The 21,076-nt window shown below is 51.4% G+C and overlaps 2 pseudogenes; both read left to right on the plus strand.

The window, feature by feature from the left end:
* Nucleotides 1-10,486: 10,486 nt before the first annotated feature.
* LOC117309533 (neuroligin-2-like) lies at nucleotides 10,487-14,918 on the plus strand (annotated as a pseudogene).
* Nucleotides 14,586-18,945, plus strand: LOC117309534 (spermatid maturation protein 1-like; annotated as a pseudogene).
* Nucleotides 18,946-21,076: the final 2,131 nt, after the last annotated feature.

The following is a 21,076-nucleotide window of genomic DNA, read 5'->3' on the forward strand; positions in this document are numbered from 1 at the left end:
TTAGTCCAAACACCATGCATGATAAAAATCTCAGGGATGTCTGTGAAGGGATTTATATCTAGTTCTAAAGCAAAATCTTTAGAAAAGATTTCTTTTTTCTCCTAAAATCCTTTATAAAGTAAACTCCAGTTCATTTAACATACAATTTGATTTACAATTCTGCTGCCAACAAAGATGAAAAGTATAGTCATAAAAAATTTTATACAAGAGTCTGCTAAAGAGTCCAAGACCCAGGGAGGCTAGGATTTGACAAAGGTCCATAGCAAAATAACAGCAATGCTGGAAAGAGAAACTGAGGTCTGATTACCAGATTTATATTTTTCCACTACCAGCTAAATACAAGGTTTAATTTCATTTTTCTCCAGGCCATGGGCAAGATAAAGGAAACAATGCAAAGCCTGGGTAATTCACAACATGGATGATCAATTTCTGAATGAGAAAGCTGCCTGCATTTTATTCTAAATGACCACCTCGTAGTTTACTATCGCTGACATGCTATGCTAAAGTACTAGGATCACAAACAATGTCAACCTCTCTAGCTTTTCAGCATTGTATCTAAATAACAATTCTGGAGACACAACATGCCTCCTTCAGCCATTTATAAATGTCAATAGCTTGATACTCCATAGTTAAAAACGTACAGCTATGGTCTGTGTTCTCCATTCAGCAACTGAATTCCACAAAGAGAGGGAAACTAGTAAAGTGCCTGTTTAGAGGCTTGAGCCTTTATCTCATCAACCTGTGCAGAAGTAAGTACACGTTACAAAAAGCAAACAGGCTAAGAGAACTTAAATAACCTTGTCTAAAAGCATGAAACTTGTGAGCAGAGCTCCAAGTGTGCTCCAGCCACAGAGGGCACACTTTCCTTGTTCTCTTCCACAGTACGCTTTCCTCTGTCTGGAGCGCCTTCCCTACCACTTTCAATCTGGAGAAAGTCTGTAGTTCTAAAACCTTGTTCAAACGTCACCTTCTCTGTTAAGTGGTCCCTAACTCCCTCAGTCATCCCCTCCTCTGACTCCCACAGCACTTTTCCCCACCACAGTACGCATCACACACCAATTATTCACCCATTCACGTCCCCCACCTCCCGTCTCTCCCACCAGCCCCATTACGCAGAGCTCCTAAAGAACCAGGACTTCCTCTTACTGGCCTTTGCATCCATTACACTCAGAATGATGCCTGGGACACAGAAGGCGGCTCAATAAGCGACAGTTTAATTCAGTCAGTGAACGACCCTCCCTACTAAACCCTAAGCGCCTGGATTATACAAGCATCAGCACAGTTTATAAAGCCGACTTACCTCCAACATTTCACGTAGGTTAAGGACGTCCCTCAAGCATCTCTAAGCCCTCCGTCCTCCAACTTCTAACTCATGGCATTCTGCATGGCACCCTGCGCAGGACCACCAATTCTTATACACGGTGTATCCTCAAAACGATAATAATAACAACAATAATAATACTACTGCTGATAATAATAATAATAACATCCAAACCCCACCAACTTCAGGAAAGACTGAGACGCCATCCTTCGGGGAAACACAAGGCCGGATCCAGGGCTCAAACCAAAGCCTCAGGCAGGGGGTCCGCAGCCCGACTTTGGGAACCCCCAAAACTCTTACGCCCTAGACTCTCAGGAGGCCTGCCCAGGCCTGCAGAGGCTGACCGCAGCCCACCCGCCGCCGTTCAGTCCCAGAGGTACGGGCTTGGGGCTTTCCACACTGCTCCACCTCGCTACCCCGCCGGCTGCCGCGGCAGCCCGATCCGGACAACCAATCCCGCGACGGCCAGTGGACCACGTGGGCCGCAGCCCTGAGGCTCGGCTGGTGCGAGGAGCAGCCAATCGGAGGGCTAGGCGAACGCCGGGGTTGGGGTGGGGAGGGAGGGCGGAAGGCGCAGGCGTCTTTGCAGTCTCTTCTTGGCGTGGCGGGCTACATGCTCAAAGTTGAAAGCAAGACCCTGAGTAGTCCCCGCCCGCCCTCCAATTCCCTGATCTCCGACCTTGGGGAGACTGACATCCGGAGTGGTTTTGCTGGTGCCTCGTTTCACAACTGGGGAAGGGCATCTGAGGCGGGCCGTAGAGGGTGTGTGTGCCCTGGCTTTCCAGGAAGAACTATCGATTCAGTGTTCCGACAGTATCGTGCTTGCGCCGAATTCCCGCCTGAGGGCTAGGGGTTGGGGTGGACTTTGATGAATGTGTCCCTCTCCCCCGACCAGGAGAAACTCATTGGCTTGTCAGGGGCTTGGACGCTTCCTGAATAAGCAAGAGGTGCCACTAAATATCAAAGAACTGCGAAAGAGAGCAAGAGAGGCTTCCTGGGAGAGGTGGCATTTGATCTGGGTCTTGAAAGATGCGTTGGATTTGGAGATTCTGGGAGAAAATAATTTAACTCCCGAATTAAATGAGAAAGCATAGGGGAGCTTACCAAATTTAGGTAAAGTTGAAACTGGTGTAGTGTTTTCCAAAATTCAGTGAGTTGGAAATACCAGGAGGAAACTTAACAACATAGATGTCCCCCAGCATCAAAACCAAACGACAAACTCCCACAATCCAGACTTACAGAATCATTAAGCTTGAATCTGGAGTTGGAACCCAGGCGTGTATATTTTTAATAAGTACCCCAGGGGAGATTCTGATTCACACCAAAGTTTCAGGACCAGTGTTAACGTAAAGAAAGGGGGTGATAAGAGATTTGAAAGACAGGGCAAGACTTTGTTAAAGATAGTGGCTTGCTGGCTGTGTAGTTTAGACTACTCTGGAGAAAGTGGGAGATTTAAAGATTTCAGAGTCTGAGGAGATGGGTGATCACAGCTGAAAACTCAATATGCAACTGTGTTTAAAAATAGATTGAAGGAAGGCAGAGTGAAAGAAGGGGAAGCTATTGCCAAGTGATTGCAATGGTCCAGGGTGAGAGCTAGTAAGAAATGGAGAGGTGGCATATGAAGGACAGCAGGAGGAATGTGATGAGTGTCAGATAGGGATGGGGAGAAAGATATGAGGAAATAAATGGAGAAAATGGAATGTCCTCTGTACCAGACCTATGAAGGACCTCCATTGTACTTTAAGGATAGACTTTAGACATGTGAAGAGAATGGGCCTTTGCAAGTGCTGTTTCCTCTGCCTGGTTTTCCCCTTCCTTCTCCAACGTCCTTTCTCAACCTGGTGCATTCTTTTATTTATTTTTTTTTATTATTATTTTTTTTTCCCGGCACACGGGCCTCTCACTGCTGTGGCCTCTCCCGTTGCGGAGCACAGGCTCCGGACGCGCAGGCTCAGCGGCCATGGCTCACGGCCCAGCCGCTCCGCGGCATGTGGGATCTTCCCGGACCGGGGCACGAACCCGTGTCCCCTGCATCGGCAGGTGGACTCTCAACCACTGCGCCACCAGGGAAGCCCTCCTTTTTTGTTTTTTTAAGGTAAGTTTTTTGCTTGTCTTTATGGAAATGAGGTTAGTCATTTTTATGTTTTCTATTTATTTTATTTTTGGCTGCGTTGCCGTGTGCAGCCTTTCTAGTTGTGACGAGTGGGGGCTACTCTTCGTTGCGGTGCGCGGGCTTCTCACTGCGGTGGCTTCTCTTGTTGTGGAGCACGGGCTCTAGGTGCGCAGGCACAAGCATAGTCACTGTCACTCCTTAGAACACCCCAAGCACACTGTTCATATGTTTCTAGCTCTCCAGAATGGCACTAGAGTGTAGTGGTCATGTATATGGACTATAGTATTTGCAAGCACCATAAACTCTCTGTTCCTCAGTTTCCCCATCTGTGAAAAGGGAATAATGACAGTACCTACCTCACAGAGCTGTTATGAGAACTGAACGAGAACAATGCGATAACACCTGGTGTTATCACATATGTTGTATTGCAATGAGTTCTTTAACATATGTGTTCCCCCTCTAGATGTGAACAGGACATGTGTCTTATTCTTCTTGCTAACAGTAAAGGCTGCATGGCAGAATGATAGTTTTGGAATCAGATAGATAGGAGTCCAAATCCCAGCTCTGCTACTTACTAGGTGTGTAATCTTCAACTTTACTTCCCTGAACTCAGTTTCCTCATTTATAAGATAGTGAAAATAATGCATGTCTTATAAGTTGTTACGAGGACAATTTGAGATCATCAAAGTTGCAGATCTGGCCCAAAGAAGGCAGTTCGCTAAATGGTGCAAATGATGGGTGGCCCCAGGACATAGTACCATGTTCAGAACACAGTAAATGCTTAGTAAGTGATTATCGAATGAAAAGCTGATGTTATATGCCAGGCACCATGCTAACCTTTTTATATACATCATCGCACTTCATTCTCACAAGAACCGTATGGAGAAGACACTATTATTATCTCCACTTTACAAAGAAGGAATGTGAGGTTTGGATTATCTTAACGAAGCTTTCTAAGCCAAAAAGTGCTAGAGCTAGGATTTCAAGGCCCTTGGTGCTTTAAAAACAGCTGACTGAATGAGAGAATGAATGAAAGGAGACTTACCCAGAGTCAGGTGGTGGCGTGGTAGAACCAGCACTGTTACTCTTGGTCACCATGCTATCTAGTCTGCTATTCTAGCCAAATCATCTTGACAAATGAATTGAGAGTGAGATGGACGCTGGTATTTGGTAGTTTTGTGTCTACTGACCAGGAAAACTGTGCTATACCTATCTCGGCTGATAAATTGAAATGCTCGGTGAATAAACACAAATAAATTGGGAGCTCTAGTTCTTCGCCAACTGTCAGCAGTGTGGCCAGATCATTTTCCCAAGACCTAGAAAAAACCCACTGTACAAGCTACTGATTTCAAGTTGCTTTGTATCATGAACATTTGCTTTGAGGTATCAGAGCCAGAATGTGAGCTCCTCGCTGGCCTGATAACGTACTATTCATAACCAGAGGACTTAACTAAGGAACTCTGAAGAAGGAAGAGAAACCCTCTTTGCTCATCTTTCACATTATCCTTCCTTCTCCTGATTTGGTCCCTAATAGTGCATTAAAGAATAAGAAGGAGAAAACAATACAGTTCCTAGTTCTTCTGCCCCAAAAATGTCCTTCCTGTTGATTGGGAAGGAAAAAGGAGGTACTTAGGTAGATTTCAGATTTTGAAGACTCCAGAGCAATCCAGAATCCCAAACTTGAAAGGCAGTGGAAGGAGTAGGGGCATTTGTATTAAACAGACCTGGCTGTGCATGCCAGCTCTTCCACTTAACTGGCCATGTAATCTCAGGTTCCATATCATGTGCCACACTCCCAGCTTGGTCCCTTGTGCCCAAATGCATATGTCCAGTAAATGATGGTCCTTTTTATCTTTCTAAAAGTAAGTGATATCAGAAGGATTTCAGTGTGAGAGTGAAGCTGAGAATTAAGGTAGGTAGTAGAACTAAAAATGAGACTGGGGACTTCCCTGGCGGTCCAGTAGTTGAGACTCTGTGCTTCCACTGCAGGGGGCGCGGGTTCGATCCCTGGTTGGGGAACTAGGATCCCAAATGCCGCGTGGCATGGCCAAGAAATAATAATAATAAATTTTAAAATGAAATAAAAGTGAGACTGAATTTGGAAATGACATGAGTGAAAAAGGGTTAAAGTTGAAGCTGAGAGCAGACCTCTGCAGTTTACTATGTTGCTGTGCTGATTTATTCGTCATAGTATGTATTCTGCCTCCTATCCTGGAAATAACTTTTGAGCCAGACAGGTACAAAGTGTCATGCCAACAAAGCAGAACTCCATAGGAAGAGTGACCTCAGTTAAAAAAAAAAAAAACCCGAGGGGGGTATTCAGAAACCTATTTCAGAATGCCATTTCAGCATAAGCAAATTGGAGTAGAAACAAAGAGTTGTTTGATGGTTTGACTTATGCGGAGAGAAGTATGTTAGTTTCCTGTGGCTGCAGTAACAAATTGCCACAACCTTGTTTGTTTAAAACAATAACACTTTATTCTCTCACAGCCAGAAGTTTGGACATACGAGGGCAGAAATCAAGGTGTCAGCATGGGCTGTGCTCCCCTCAGACGCTCCAGGGGAGAATCCATTTTGTGCCTCTTCCAGCTTCCTGTGCCTGCCGGCATTCCCTCACTTGCGGCCCACATCACTCAATCTTTATTGAATTTGTTACAATATTGCTTCTGTTTTATGTTTTTGGTTTTTTGGGCACAAGGCATGTGGGGTCTTAGCTCCCTGACCAGGGATCGAACCCACACCCCCTGCACTGGAAGGCGAAGTCTTAACCACTGGACCGCCAGGGAAGTCCCTCTACTGAATTCTTATGAGAACACTTGTGATTGGATTTAGGGCCCACATGGATAATCCAGAATAATTTCCTCATCTCAACATCCTTTCTTAATCACATCTGTAAAGACCCTTTGTCCTTGTAAGTTAACGTTAATAGGTTCATCATCATCATCATCATCAATAATTGCTGGCAATATTCACTTGTTCCAGTTTAACCAGCATCCCCAAAAGAGATAACTGTCTCTTACCTGTTTATTTTTTTCACTTAATTGTTTTTTTTAATTACGCAAACAATTGATGTTCATTGTAGACCATTTAGAAAATACAGAAAAGTTAAAGAAAAAAAGGATGGGAAAAGAAATTCAGTGAAAAATCATCTGTAATCCTCTCACCCAGGGGTAGCCAGACCTTCACCAAAGAGTATTTTTCTAGGCTGGGTCTTGTGTCCAACAAAGAGGAAAAGTAGGAAAAAGAGAATAAAAGTGAATAGAATAGGACAAACGATTTGGAAGGTGATAGAATAGGTTAATATTGTTCATAATAGATATGTACAGGACAGCTTAATCTAAAATAAATGTAGAGCTTTGAAGTGAAATTAACCATGACAGGAGATGCTTGTATGATGTATAGAAATAACACTCAGCCCTTTAGAGGAGGGACGTTTTAGCTTTGGCCTCTCACTTGAAAACCTCTGAATTTCCCCACTAATACTTCATTCTCTCCCAGAGGTCAGACCCTGGCCTGCCAATCTGCCCTGTCATAGGCTTTTCTTGAGTTTTATCAGCCTTCCTCAGGGTCAATGTTATGAAGACTAGGGGAGTCTGGCAGAGTTCCTGCTCCTCTCAGGCTGATATCAAAGGGCAACAGGGGCTGTGACAGAAGGCAAACATTCAGACCAAAGCCAGATGTGGAACTGAAGCAACAAGAGGAAAAGCAAGAGCATCAGGTAAAAAAAAAAAAAATGTTTTTTTAAATCTCATTCCTCTCAGTTTATGTCTGAGAGCATGAAGAGCTTAGTAAAATCATAGCTCAGGAGCAACTTGTAAAGGAGAATGAGTGAGAAATTTGGGGAAATGTGGAGCAGATGTTCATATGGAGCTAGACTCCCAGAAAACTTTGTATCTATCATGGTTGTCATCAGCAACCAAGTAACATCAATGAGCCTTGGGAGTCATGAGAGTATAGTTCTGCTAGTTCAAAAGCAATTAGATTTGTTTGTGAGTCCCAGCAGGTGGAAGTTATAGGGAGACAAATTATAGCTGAAAATAAGGAAGCTATTTCGTTTCTTTTCTTTTTTTTTCTTTTTGCGGTACGCGGGCCTCTCACTGCTGTGGCCCCTCCCGTTGCGGAGCACAGGCTCCGGATGTGCAGGCCCAGCGGCCATGGCTCACGGGCCTAGCCGCCCTGCGGCATGTGGGATCTTCCCGGACCGGGGCATCCCCTGCATCGGCAGGCGGACTCTCAACCACTGCGCCACCCGGGAAGCCCGAGCCTATCTTTTTATTGGAGTGGATGATAGGAGTAAGAAAGTTCTGGGATGTGCTAAAGAAAAAAGGTTGAACGTGATTCTCTGAAAAAGAAATAGAAAACACAATATACAAATTACCTTGTGTCCATTTTTGCCAGTCTCAATGCCAGATAGATTTCACAGTCAAACTCTTGGATGTGTTAGCTGGGGGAGAGCTATATGGCTATGCTTGTGTGATCAGAGTGAAGCCATTCTGTGGTGCACTTTTCTCAGAAGCTCCCTGTTCCTGGATGGTGAAGGACAAGGATATTTGCAAACTGACAACTCAGGAATGGGTAGACATGGTGATGGACACAGATCCAGGTAAGATGGAGAAAACTCCCTCCCTGTCCTTTCTACCTCTTTGGAACCTGTATATTAAACAGGTCTCCCATGTTTCCTATGACTTTGAACTTCTCATACACACTAAATTCTGTGTTTTTTGAATCTTCAAGTATCCTACTTTCCATACATGAGAAAATTTTGTTGGGTGATGAGAAGCCCAAATGAAGTATCTTATAAAAGGCAATTTCCCACATCAGATGAAAAGAAAATTGTCTGGGGATGATTGCCTTACAGTGGTGTATTGGAACTGGCTCTTACTGGCTCAAGAGGCATTTGTTAACTTTTCAGGAATGTTTTGAGGCAGTTGTTAAACAGTCATTACTAAAAATTAAGTTTTATAAAGTTACAGTTCAATAAACTGTATTTAAAACAAATTTGTTTATTTATTTACTTTTTTCTTCTTTGCGGTACGTGGGCCTCTCACTGTTGTGGCCTCTCCCGTTGTGAAGCACAGGCTCCAGACACGCAGGCTCAGTGGCCATGGCTCATGGGCCCAGCCTCTCTGCGGCATGTGGGATCTTCCCGGACCAGGGCACGAACCCGTGTCCCCTGCATCGACAGGCGGACTCTCAGCCACTGCGCCACCAGGGAGGCCCAAGACATTTGGACTGTTTTTAAACTTGGGAAATATAACATTTGAAAAAACAATTTTAATTTGGAGCAAAATAACATTTGAAAAAAAACAAGTTTAAGTTGGCAAATGGATGCCACAATCGAAACAGCAGAAACCTGCTACAGTTTCCAAAACAAAGCCTGTCCGATGCAGAAAACGCACATTTGAAGCAAATTAAAGAATTTGGACATTTTTGAAAACAGGGCCCAATATCTTGAAGTTTCACCACAAAATTTTGAAAAAGTGCAAAGAACTTTTTTCTTTTTTCTTTTTCTCCAAAAACGGATCTTTTTGGTTTCTTGTTTTTTTGGGTTTTTTTTCTTTTCTTGTTGAATCTGCCCCGAGAGCTTCTTGTTTTTTGGTTGTTGTTTTTTTCTTTCTTCTTTCTTGATCCTCTTTTTTGCTGTTGGTTTTGAATTCTTGTTGCCCCAGCCCCCCTTCCTGCTCCTCCCCTTTCTGACTCCCCATCCCCCCTCGCTGGGAGTGGAGGTGCTGGGTGGGGAGGAGCGGGGAGGGGTGAGGACATTTAGGACAGGACCTCGGAGGGAAGGAGACCAGCCTGAACTGTTGGAAGGCCACTAGAGGTTCAGGAACAAAGGGAAGAACAGGATTGAGGGAGGACACAGAGAGGGCACTGCCCACCTAGGAGCTCCTGGTCAAAGTCAGGTGGAAGGAGGTGTCATAGAAGGTCCTAAGAGACAGGAGGCAGGAAGCTGTCTGTGAGGGGTTGGAGGGGAGTGTCTCAGTGACCTGTTGGTTGACCTTCTGCCAGGAGGGAAGTTCCTAGCGGCATGAGGGAGGTGGGCAAAGGCACTGGGGACCAGCTGTGGAGGCCCAGGCCTGGATCTTATTTGCCCGAGTGCCCAGGCTGGTCAGAGATTGCAGGTGTCAAGAAAGAGGAGGGCCTGGAGGCCAGGGGTGATGCCAGCACAGGCACTGTGGCTGCATCGTGGAGGAGCTGCAGGGGCAGGGACCCTGGCAAGACCTCTCAGACTCCCACCTTCTTCCGGAAGTAGTTACCCCTCAAGGGGCCTTCTACATATGGGAGTGATCATGGGATCCTTTGGGGACATGGCAAGAGAAGGGTCCAGAGCTCAGGACTTAGGCCAGTTTGGGGGGTCCGAGACTAGAGCTGGACCCTGGCTTCATTAGGCAGGCTCTTTCCCACCCTGCCGCCTCCGGCCACAGTAATTAAGCTGGGGGTTGCCATGGTAACTGGGGAGGAGACCAAGCCCCTAGGGACCCTAGGGCCTGGTACCCCCTCACCCACAGACCAGGCTACCATGTGGAGCTGAGGCCCACGGCCTGAGTCGAAGGAAACGCCTGGACCCTCCCAGGATCTCTAGCTCAGTGGCAGCCCTGGGAGCTCGCTCTTCCTAGAAGCAGGAAGGAGATTTGCTGTGTGTGTGTGGCGAGGGGTTCCTCTTGGTCCAGCAGATGCCCTGAGGAGGGCCAGCCCCCAGCCCTGCCTCTGCTAGGGTTCTTGGAAGGTCTGCCAGGCATGGGGAGAAGTGCTGTAGGGCACACCGGCAGGAGGTGGGGAGGGATCTTCTGCCAGGGTTAGCTGGAGAGGGAGGGAGGAGAATCCGGTCTTGCCCCCCAGGGATGGGAGTGACATGTCCCCTGAGCTCTGGGCTGGAATTCAGCAGGCCTGGGAGCTGGGCGGTGCTGCTTCTGGTCTGACTGTGTCCTTGTCCCCCACCTACCTACCCGCCCACCTACCCGCCCCCTCCCCACGCAGATATCTGGGACCCCGGGAAGAACCCGGTGATGCTGTTTCTGCATGGTGGGTCCTACATGGAAGGCACCGGGAACATGTTGGATGGCTCTGTCCTGGCCACCTACGGCAACGTCATTGTAGCCACACTCAACTACCGGCTTGGGGTGCCTGGTGAGGGTGGGCAGCCAACTCTAGGGCCTGGAGTCTGGGAGGAGGACCTGCTGGCAGGGTTCCTCTAAACCCAGCAGAAGCAGAATGGCTTCTGGGTTGGACTGAGCTGCCCAGAAAGAGGGAAAGCGTGCTGTGACACCCCCAGGAAGCCCCCTTTCTTCCTCTACCCCCAGGTTTTCTCAGCACTGGGGACCAGACTGCAAAAGGCAACTACGGGCTCGTGGACCAGATCCAGGCCCTGCGCTGGCTCAGTGAGAACATTGCCCACTTTGGCGGGGACCCCGAGCGCATCACCATCTTCGGATCTTGGGCAGGGGCCTCCTGTGTCAACATTCTGATCCTCTCCCACCATTCGGAAGGTACCAGCCACCTCCTCAGCCTGTCCCTCTTGTCCCCTTTCTCACACCCCCAACCCCACCAGGTCCCCCTTCTCCTCCCTCGGGCTGATACAGCCCAGCCTAAAGCCTGCCTGTCCCACCAGGGCTGTTCCAGAAGGCCATCGCCCAGAGTGGCACTGCTATTTCTAGCTGGTCTGTCAACTACCAGCCTCTCAAGTACACGCGGCTGCTGGCGGCCAAGGTGGGCTGTGACCGGGAGGACAGCGCCGAGGCCGTGGAGTGTCTGCGCCGGAAGCCTTCTCGGGAGCTGGTGGACCAGGACGTACAGCCCGCCCGGTATGGGGGTGGGAGAGGGCCAGGTCCAGGCCTCCATTCTCCTTGCTGGTTCCAAGGAGGTTGAGGGTGAGAGGTGCCCGCAGGCCACAAGCATTCCATTTAGCCAGGAGAGGGGAACTTCAAGGCCCTCCCGGGGCCCTGCCTTCTCCCAGAAGCCTTCCCTAGGCGGAGGTGCCTAAACAGAGCCAGTGTGCACGAGGCTCCATGAAGTGCTTGAGGGAGGACTTCCCGAGAGGTCAAGTACCCTGAAGGGCTCAGAAGGTTTTAACTAGGGGAGAGGAGTCTTCTGAGCAGAGGACTCAGCAGGCTGTGAGCTGAGAGGAGACCGGTGAACAGGTGATGCGACCTTGACCCCTTCTCCCCAGCTACCATATCGTCTTTGGGCCCGTGGTGGACGGTGACATAGTCCCCGATGACCCTGAGATCCTCATGCAGCAGGGAGAATTCCTCAACTACGACATGCTCATCAGTGTCAACCAGGGAGAGGGCCTCAAGTTCGTGGAGGACTCGGCGGAAAGCGAGGACGGCATGTCCGCCAGCGCCTTCGACTTCACCGTCTCCAACTTTGTGGACAACCTATATGGCTACCCGGAGGGCAAGGATGTGCTGCGGGAGACCATCAAGTTTATGTACACGGACTGGGCCGACAGGGACAATGGCGAGATGTGGCGCAAGACCCTGCTGGCGCTCTTTACCGGCAACCAGTGGGTGGCACCGGCTGTGGCCACCGCCAAGTTGCACGCTGACTACCAGTCCCCTGTCTACTTTTACACCTTCTACCACCACTGCCAGGCTGAGGGCCAACCCGAGTGGGCAGATGCAGCGCACGGGGATGAGCTGCCCTACGTCTTTGGTGTGCCCATGGTGGGCGCCACCGACCTCTTCCCCTGCAACTTCTCCAAGAATGATGTCATGCTCAGCGCCGTGGTCATGACCTACTGGATCAACTTCGCCAAGATCGGGTGAGGGCCAGAGGGGCTGGGTCGGGCATCCCTGCAGGTCAGGGCACACACCGCCTCCATCCTCAGCCCCTTCTCTCCCTCTCCTTCACACGGCCATCATTCCTCCATCAAGGCACTCTTGCCTTCTCGACTCAGACACCTGCCGGACAGCTCTTCTGTGTGTGTTGAAGACTCAGAAGAGTTGGACAGAGAGGTCCCTGTCTTTTCTGGGGGGCGGGCTCACTTGGTGCCTTCGGCTCCGTGTCTGTCTCTCCTTCCCTCCGCTGTCTGAGTGCTCCCATCTGTGTATCTGAGTGTGTGTGAGGGTTTGTGTCTGTCTATTGCTGTCTCTGCCTCTCTCTCTTGAAATCTATTGATATCTCTGCTTGCTTTGATCTGGTTACTCTGTACTCGCTGGTTTCCCCCTGGCTGTCTCTCATGTCCTTTTGTGTCTCTGTTTCCATATGTCTCTATCTCATTCATTCTCAGACTCTGCCTCTGTCACTGGTGGTCTGTCTCTGCCCTCTCTGCCCCTCTGTCCTCATCTCAGACTGTCTCTGGCAGTCTGGCTCCATCCCTATTTGTCTGTCTGTCCGTCCGTCTCTGGCAGTTTCTCTGTCTCTTCGTATCCGTCTCTGTCTCTCTTCCCGTCTCCCCAGCTCTCTGCATCTCTGTCCATCTCTCTCCCCATTCCTCCCATAGCACGCCCACACCCCTGCCTTTCATGGGAGCCTCACCCTTACTCCTCCTTTCCCTGCCCCGCTGTGTCCACAGCGACCCCAACCAGCCGGTGCCACAGGACACCAAGTTCATCCACACCAAGCGCAACCGCTTCGAGGAGGTGGTGTGGAGCAAGTTCAACAGCAAGGAGAGGCTGTACCTGCACATCGGCTTGAAGCCGCGCGTGCGCGCCAACTACCGCGCCAACAAGGTGACCTTCTGGCTGGAGCTCGTGCCGCACCTGCACAACCTGCACACGGAGCTCTTCACCACCACCACGCGCCTCCCTCCCTACGCCACGCGCTGGCCGCCGCGCCCGCCCCCTGGTGCCCCCGGCACTCGCCGCCCCCGCCCCCCCCCCCCCGCCCCCCACCCCCGCCTCCGGCCACCCTGCCGCCCGAGCCCGAGCCCGAGCCAGGCCCCCAGGCCTACGACCGCTTCCCCGGGGACTCCCGAGACTACTCCACGGAGCTCAGCGTCACCGTGGCCATGGGCGCCTCCCTCCTCTTCCTCAACATCCTTGCCTTCGCCGCTCTCTACTACAAGCGGGACCGGCGGCAGGAGCTGCGGTGCAGGCGACTCAGCCTACCTCCCCGCCCCGGCGGCTCGGGCACCGGCGTGCCCGGCGGGGGCACCCTGCTCCCTGCTGCCGGCCGTGAGCTGCCACCCGAGGAGGAGCCGGTGTCGCTGCAGCTGAAGCGGGGCGGGGCGTCGGGGCGGAACCTGCGGAGGCCCTGCGCCCGCCTGCCCGCCCGACTACACCCTGACCCTGCGCCGGGCGCCGGACGATTTGCCACTGTTGGCCCCCCGGGGCCCTGACCCTGCTGCCCAGCGGCCTGGGGCCACCCCCTCCCCCGCCGCCCCCTCCTTCCATCCCTTTGGGCCCTTCCCCCCGCCTCCCCCCACCTCTACCAGCTACAACAACACGCTCCCCCATCCCCACTCCACCACTCGGGTATAGGGGGCGGCTCGGGGAGGCCCCCCTCCCCGGCCCTCCCGGCCAGCTCAGAAGGCAGGGAGGAGGACTTGGCGACAGGCTTTTGTCGTGTGGAGCTGTGACACATCGAGGAGCTTTAGGTGGACATGGGTTTCCTCGCCGGGATGTGTGCGCTTCTCCCGCGCGGAGTGGCCCGTTCTCTTCTCCGGACGTGGGCCTTTGAACAACTGGGGGGGTGTTTTTTCTCTCTGTCGTCTGGACACCCGTCTTTGGTGTGTGGAGACGTGGAAGTATTTTCCCACGTGGAGGTGTGCTTTCTCACGAGGGGGTGAGAAACCATGTGCAGGGTGAGGTTTTTTTTTTGCCGCCCTGGACACATGTTGGCTCCCCCAAAGAATTTCTGTGGGGATTTGTGCCCCCACCTCCTCCCTCCTCCCACCCCCTGGAGACCCTGGAAGTGGTGTGTTCACAAACAGCGACCCTTGGCCACCGGACGACGCAGGGTGGTGCCTGGGAAGTAGCGAGGAAATCACAGCCCCCCTGCCCTGCCCCCAGCCCTCCCGCCCCAGCGAAGCATGTGTATCCCCCGTGGCACAAGTGAGGTGAAGCACGGTCTCCCCAGGGCAGGCCTCGCCTTCCACAGATGACAGACACACATTCCCTGCCACGGGGAAGAGAGGAGATCTTGCATCCCTGTGGTGCCTGGGAACTTGTCTTCCCCTGGGTCCAGGATGCATTTCTGAGTGGAAACATGTTCTTGCATGTGGATGTACGTTTTCCCATGCAGACGACCCCTTTCTCTCCAGCACTTCCCTGCATCTTAGGGCCTCAGGCCCAGCACTTAACTTCTCACACAGCAGGTGTGAAAGGACTTCAAACTGACAGAAGCTGAGGGGGAGGGACAAACCCTGAGGAGATGAACAGAACCTAAGCTCTGCCCTTCCTTCCCCTAGAGTTCGGGGGGGTGGGGTGGGGTGGGAGGCTGCGTGGCACCTGCCACCCACAGAGGCCGTGCATGTTTGACCAAAGCCCTCACCGCGGTCTGAGGGCAGCCCTTCTTCCCTCAGTCCTCTCAGACCGTCGCTCATCCGTGCCAAACTGCTGAGGTGGGTTTGAGGGGCGAAGACCCCCCAAAACTTGCCAAGGATTCCTCAGCCCTGGGCCAGGGCAGGTAGGATACAGGAGAGGGGGAGGTGGCAGCTAAAGGGGTCCCGCCTGCGTCCCTCTTCTCGCCATGTCTCATCCCTCCCTCTCTGCCCGTTTTCCCTCCCCCCTTTGCCATCCCCCTCTGAAGACATCCCTTCCTGGTCTCAAGCCAGCTTCTCCCCTCAGCTGCCCACCCCCTCCTTTGACCTGCCCCCTCTCCCCTGGGCCCCCAGGGCTGAAGGAAAGGAGCAGGGGAGGGGGGAGGGGAGGAGAGCAGGGGAGAAAGTCTTCCCCGGACAGGTTGGGGGAGAGAACGGGGTCAGCTGTACTGAGGAACAGATGGAGGGGGCAGTGGGGGACAGCGCTTGGGCAGACACCAGCAGGAAGAATTTGATTTGAAAGGATGTGTGTAAGGTGACTGCCCAAAGAGAAACGGTTTGGGCCTCTGGGGAAAGGAACAATGTCGGGAAGGGTTTCAAGGGACACCAGCCGAGAAGGAGCCAATCCTCGTCTGCTGGCATTTTGTGGGTTCATCGGTGCCAAATTTGAATAGGGGGTGGAGTGCTGTCTTCCACTGACCCCCAAATTCCTGGTCTTGGCTCCCCAGAACTTTGCCTCCTGACTGTCCCTTCTGCCCCCACCTCCACCCATGGAAACTTAGTTCTTTTCCTACCCCTTCCCCTGCCTGGTCTAGCTCCTTTCCAAACAGCCCTGCCTTCTAAATGCTAGGGACCTGGGCCCTGAACCCTGTAGACAGATGCCCCCCAAACTGGGGCATGGGAGGGGGGCTGGGGGACCCCATGATTCAGCCACGGACTCCAATGCCCAGCCCCTGCCCCCAGAACAATTCCTTGACAATCCCCTGTCCCCACCCCAACCCTTCGCGGCTCTGTACACATTTTTAAACCTGGCAAAAGATGAAGAGAATATTGTAAATTGTCGGAGTCCAGCTCCAACGAGTCCAGGTAAACCTGAGGGATGGACGGCGTCGGCAAAGGGAACAAGACCTGACACCCTTTGTAGATGTCAGCACGTCAAGCACAAATTTATTTTTCAGAGCAGGTATTTATATATAGGCAGGTTTCATCATCATGTACAAAATCAAAACATCTCAACATGTTCTAACCTCAAAATATTTTTGTCAGTTTTCTGAAAATGTCCGCAGTTTCTAGATGTACTAACAAGATAATTCCCCAAGTTCTCATTAGTTGCAGGTTATTTTCTAATAGTTAAGCCAAGCTATTATGTAAGGTCTTTAATACAGAAGTGCAATCTTCGTGTTCTTTCTGCATGGGCAAGTTTTTTTTTTAACATCTTTATTGGGGTATAATTGCTTTACAATGGTGTGTTAGTTTCTGCTTTATAACAAAGTGAATCAGTTATACATATACATATGTTCCCATATCTCTTCCCTCTTGCGTCTCCCTCCCTCCCACCCTTCCAGGCGGTCACAAAGCACCGAGCTGATCTCCCTGTGCTATGCGGCTGCTTCCCACTAGCCATCTACCTTACGTTTGGTAGTGTATATATGTCCGTGCCTCTCTCTTGCTGTGTCACAGCTCACCCTTCCCTCTCCCCATATCCTCAAGTCCGTTCTCCAGCAGGTCTGTGTCTTTATTCCTCTCTTACCCCTAGGTTCTTCATGACACTTTTTGTTCTTAAATGCATGGGCAAGTTTTTTGAATAGTGCCTTAAAAATATTTACAATATATCCTACAGTTCCTGTGTACCTGACTCCACTAGTAGCACTTACAATACCTCCTATGCTCCTGTTTATCACCTGGCAATTGTTGCCAGAGTATTAACCTTTCTTTATAGTGGACCCATATGAAAGCAAAATCATCAACAGCCCCTTCGTAGGGCCACTGTTGTTCAATTGGGGGTGTTTTCCATAGGAACATCCCTATATTTCCATTTGTGTATTGCATTCCCAGTTTCCTGGGGCCAAAATAGGTATTTTCCATTTTGTAATAACAATAGTAGGGGGGGTAGTAGTTTTTCTCATCTTCCTAACCCTGGGCGCAAATCCCCCTTGTGCTGTTTCCATAGATAAGCTTAACACAACCAAACAAATCAATAGAGATGTAGTCCACCGTCCTGGCACAGTGCTGCTTTGCAGTCCTGCCTTTGATTGCATCATGACTTTGTCACGGCGCAGGGACTCCAGGATGGAATATTGTAAATATAAAAGTTTAACTGTTGGTTTTGCCTGCTGTTATGTTGGGAGGTAGGGGTGGGGCTCTGAAGAGACAAACCCTGGAGAAGTGACTCTGCCAGTGAGGGAGGAGGAGGGGGTCCGAGCCCACAGCCCTTTCCAGTGAACAGCTCTGAGGTCAGAGAGAAAGGGGGAGTGAGTGCTGGGGTGAGGTGGTCATTGGTAATGGGGTTGTTCAGGGAGTTAAGATCAGGACCAGTGTTTGTGCAGAGGTCAGAGCCTGGTGTAGAGGACCAGGCAGGGGCTGATGGGGACAGACACCAAACAGGCCAGAGGGCCTATGGGCTGGTGCAGGTGGCTGGCTACAGGAGAGACATGCAAGGTGAAGTGTTTGGCCTCTGCTAAGCCCTGGCCCAGGCTGGAGGGTCAAACACAGGCCCAGGACTCTCCCTCTTGGCACATTGTGAGGGAGAGCCCCACATCGTTGTGACCCGCTTACCCCCAGGAGCCTCTGGGACAGGAAGGCGGCCGGTAGTACTGTGGGCACAGTAGGTTGGGGCCCTAGGGACCCCCATGGCCACGGCCACTCAGTCACTGTGTCCTCCCCCACCTAGCTCTGGCGCAGACTCCATGGCTTCTTACACCAAGCGTTTCGTGTTATTTGTGAGAAAGGTAAGTGGAGGATGGGGAGGTTGGGGAATAGGAAAGGCAGAAACCAGGTGTTCTAGCCCTGACCTTAAGTGGACCCCTTCCCCTCGCGCTCTCCCTGCTCAGACACCATAACTATGCAGCTTTTCTTCCTGCAACCTGCCTCTGCATTCCTGGAGGAGCCAGGCTCCCCACCAGCCTCTCACCTGTCCCCGATCCACAGAAGCTTCTAAGTTATGCTCACCTGGGAAGCAGACCCAGCCCCCGAAGCAGAGCGCCCCTGCAGTCTGCCTTCGGTGCACCATGGACCCTGTGAAAATGATCGTGTCCCCCCCACCCACTCGCCGCCATCGCCGTCGAGACTCTTCAGCACGCCGCGCCCACCGCCCCGTAGCCTGGGCCCCTGACAACTGACAGCGATGACGAGAAGCCCCCACGTCAGCACACAACAATCTGCCCCCACAACTGGAATTGCCCCAAGGACTGGGAAGGCTTTCAGTCCACCCAGGGGTTCTGGACTCCCTGGGCCCAGGATGCCGTGGAGCCACCTACCCAGACCATCCGCTTCCAGCAAACTGTAGAGGGAAGGCCGCTCAAAAGAGAGGCAGTCAGAGCTGGGCCTACAGGCCTACGCGTACCCTGTGAACCCCCGCCCCACAGCCCTCAGGCCCTGAGCCACAGGAACGGTTGGGGGGTGCCCCAAGCAGAACAGGAGCAGTGCTCGCCAGCCCAGCCACCCATCCTGGGCCCAGCCCACGTCGCAGACATCCCCCGGCGCCACTCCTCAGGGCGCAAAGCCTATAATGCCAGAGACGTGAGGCGGCAGCTGTGGGAGCTGACCAGGGAGGTGGAGGCCCTGTCCCACTGTTACCCCCCGGTCTCTGGATCCAGCACGGCTGAGGGGATGGGAAAGGCCTGGGTATACCATTCCCTGACAGAGAGGTGACTGGAAGAAGAATAAAAAGAAGAGAGGAGGTGGTTTGTGGTGGTTTGGGGGGTGCCAGGGCCCACACAGCCACAGGGAATTCCCGGGATGTCCAGTGATTAGGACTACACGCTTTCATTGCTGACGGCCCCAGTTCAATCCCTGGTCGGGGAACTAAGATCCTGCAAACCACACTGCATGGCCAAAAAGAAAAAAAAAGAGAGAAAGAAAGAGAAACAGCTAGCGGGCATTTTCCGTCAAGACTCCAAACACACAGCAGGTGCTCAATATAGACCCACTTAATGGAATCAGCTTAAAATGATCGATAACCTTAGTCAAATGAAAATGAACAGAGAAGCAGGGTGATTCATAAAAGGCCCATCTGCTCACATTCCAGGAACCCATCTGGTATGGAAGGTGAGGTCTATATTCCTCTATATCTGTTGAGATGTTCATTGTGCAAACAAAATGACTTGAGGTTCAACAGGTACCACTTTCACAGACCCCAGCAATGAACCCCAGCAATGATCCCAGGACTGCCTCCACAAGAACCCAGGCCTTGCCCGAGACCCAGGCCTCCCCAAGAACCCGGGCCTTGCTCAAGATCCAGGCCTCCACAAGCTTCCAGGCCTTACCCAAGACCCTTACCTCTGCAAGAATCCAAGCCTTTCCCACGACTCTGACTTTCAGAAGAATCCAGTCATTACCCAAGATTCTAGCACCCAGAAGAGCTTAGGTTCTACTCGAGATAGACGTTTCTTTAAACGCCCATATCTCACCCAGCCCTCTGGTCTCCACAAGAACACACCATTTCTCCAAACTTCTGACATTCAGAGGAGCTCAGGCTTTATGCACGATTCTGGAGTCTATAGGAATCTAGAAAGAAAGCAAGAGACTGTATTCTATAAAAGTCAAGAGCTCTCCCAAAAAACTGGCTTCCATAATAGCCCACACCCTTCTCAAGATTCTGGATATGACAAGAGTACAGGTAATGCCCAAGATGCAGGAGTCTCTAGGAGTCCAGACTTTACCCAAGATTCTGGGCCAGAGAAGCGTCCATACCTTGCCTAAGACTCTGGAGTCATCAAGAGCTCAGGCCTGTGCCAGGAATCTGAAGAGCCCAGGCCTTGTGCAAACCCCTCGCCTCCATAAGGGCTCAAGCCTTACCCGAGACTCAGGAGACTACAAGAATCCAGGTCTTACCCAAGATTCTGGAGTCTGCAGGAGCCAAGGCCTTACTCAAGATTCTGACCTCCGTAAGTATCCAGGCTTTACCCAAGCCACTGAAGTCAAAAGGAGATGTGGCCTTACCCAAGATGCTGGAAATTATAGGAGCTCAGAACATACCCATGACCCTAACTTCCACAAGTACTCGGGAATTAATCGCGATGCTGGCCCCCATAAGGGTCCAGCTCTTACTCAAGACTCTGGCTTATCCAAGAGATCAGGCCTCCATAACAACTCATGCCTTATCCCAAACCCTGGCCTCCACAAGAACCATCTGGAACTGACTCTGTCCAAGTTTTGGGCCCACATCAGACCCGAAAGTCATTTATATCTGAGGCAGTTCCTCGAAAGGAGGATGCTGGGCAGCACATACCATGGACTTCTGTCCCACCCAGTCAGAACTCCTGCTCTCCCAGGGCTCAGGTGGCCTACAATGACCTGCTAACCTTCTCAGAGGTACCTGTACTAATTGAGCTGCAATCATCCTCCCGGCGAGCAGGCAGCCAAGACTGGGTGTACTTCAGTTCCTCCAGCCTGCCAGAACTATCGCCAGATGTCTACGCCTCCCAAAACCAGCTGGAAGCCCTACTGTCCTGGGTCAGGCACCCGGCTAGGACATGTGGTCTTTGACGCCCGCCAGAGACAGTTCAGAGCAGGCAGGGACAAGTGCGAAGCTCTGTCTCCCAGGCGCCTTCACCGAGAGACATCCAACAACTCACCAGAGACCATCAAGGAGTGGGGATATCAGTGTGCTCAGAGCAACTTAGAAAAAGAGGGACAGATATGCATGAGGAGTAAAGAGACAAGAGAAGTGTTCTGTGGGTGGTTGAGGACATCCACCCCAGCCCAATTCCACAGGACCTGATGAGGACCTAAAGTATCCCCACTTTCCCTCCATCGCTGTCTAGCTGAATCCGTTATCCCCAAGGCCCTAGAGCTGCACTGTCAATTACAGTAGCCACTAGCCAAATGCCTGTTGGAATGTAAATTAGTTAAAATTAAGGAAAATTAATTCTGTTAAAAATTAAGTTAAAATGTTAAAAATTCTCTTCCTCAGGGAACGGACTTTCCCTGGCATCCAATTCTGTTCCCTGGTGGACCAGTTGTTGGGACTTGGCGCTTTGCCTGCTGTGGCTGGGGT

Source organism: Tursiops truncatus, chromosome 20 (assembly GCF_011762595.2).
Source record: "Tursiops truncatus isolate mTurTru1 chromosome 20, mTurTru1.mat.Y, whole genome shotgun sequence".
NCBI lineage: Eukaryota > Metazoa > Chordata > Mammalia > Artiodactyla > Delphinidae > Tursiops > Tursiops truncatus.